Source organism: Penaeus monodon, chromosome 21 (assembly GCF_015228065.2).
Source record: "Penaeus monodon isolate SGIC_2016 chromosome 21, NSTDA_Pmon_1, whole genome shotgun sequence".
NCBI classification, from domain to species: Eukaryota; Metazoa; Arthropoda; class Malacostraca; order Decapoda; family Penaeidae; genus Penaeus; species Penaeus monodon.
Window position 1 is genome coordinate 7732129 of NC_051406.1, and position 1441 is coordinate 7733569.

Genomic DNA, 1441 nt, shown 5'->3' on the forward strand with positions numbered 1-1441 from the left:
ATTGATTTTATTTTTCATACTATTTCAAATACTTCCTTAATAGGACTATGAAGAGCAAGCAGCTACTCTTCCTTCCGCTCTTTTTGACTCCTTTGCGATTATTATTCCTATCGTTGATTTTCGTCTCTATCATCTCAGAATCATGAAGGCATACTACGCTGTCGTCATCTTGAACGTGTGGTCTCAAGTCAGCTCCCAGTGTCTGTCGGAGGACGATGACCTGCCCCCTACGCCTCGCCCGACTCTCAGCCAGGTCACGCCCTTCAGTCTCGGCCTGTTCAGGGACGTTCTCCCTCCGTCGGGGAACTTCCTCTTCTCGTCCTTCAGCGTCTGGAGCGCCCTCGTCCTCGCCTACTTCGGCTCCCGAGGCGACACGAAGACCCAGATGGAGCGCGTCCTCCGACTCACCGCCAAGGAGGACACTCTCGCCCTCTATAGAGCTCTGAGGCAGATGTGAGTACTGTGTAAATGGAATACACTGTAAGTGTACTAATAATGTAGAAATGTACTAATAATGTCAACACTCAAGGGCTCATATCACTGAAACAATGCAAAACTTCCTCTATAACTGATTACTCTAGACAGAATTGACCATACATATTTTGTAGACTCCTTTGTGGCGGATACAGAAGCAAAGAAGAATATTTTCTAGCGATTTTCCGATGGTTTTCTGTATCATGTAGTTTCCTCTTTCCGAGGATACATACATTCCACGTAAAATTTAAGGTCACTGCTTAAAGCGCTCTGTAAACACAAACACACTAATGTATAACAAAGGAAAACCGCCACAATAAGAAATTTCACTTCTTACTGCAATTGTTTTTCTTTTCAGCTCTGATAGGCCTGTTTATCCCTAACGGTGTCCCGATTACAATTCTAAAAAGGAGGAAATACATACTACATAACACTACCTCTCTGTCGCAGTTATGCTTCGTCGGCTAAAGGTCAAAAACACACAACAGACTCAGCGAACAGAATAACTACACATTCAATCGACATTAATTTCCATTTACTGCTCCAATGTCCCTCTTTTTCCCCGCAAACAGCCCGACGTCGCCGCCACAACAATCAACCACCTCGTCAACGCTTCAACGCAGGGCAAGATACCACGCCTCGTGACCCCGGATGACGTGACTTTAGCTCGCGTGGCCTTCGTCAGCGCCGTCTTCTTCTAGGGCTTTTGGGAGACCAGGTTTGCAGCCGATAAAACGCGGCGAGAGAAATTCTACTTGTCCCCAGAGCACCATGCTTTCGTCGACATGATGGCACAAACTGGGAATTACAGTTACGGTAATGTATAACTGTGCTGTTGTGAATCCAATGATTAATATATCATAAGGCACTTGGAAATATAGTTTAGATACTTATTTTGTTGTATAGATTTAGCACTGAATACCGCGGCTATAAGATCATTACCTTTTATTTATTAATGCATGAATTC

The 1441-nt window shown here is 44.4% G+C and overlaps 1 pseudogene; it reads left to right on the top strand.

Moving 5' to 3' along the window:
* The first annotated feature begins 47 nt into the window (after positions 1 to 47).
* Positions 48 to 1441, top strand: part of LOC119586158 — a 3341-nt pseudogene continuing 1947 nt past the window's right edge.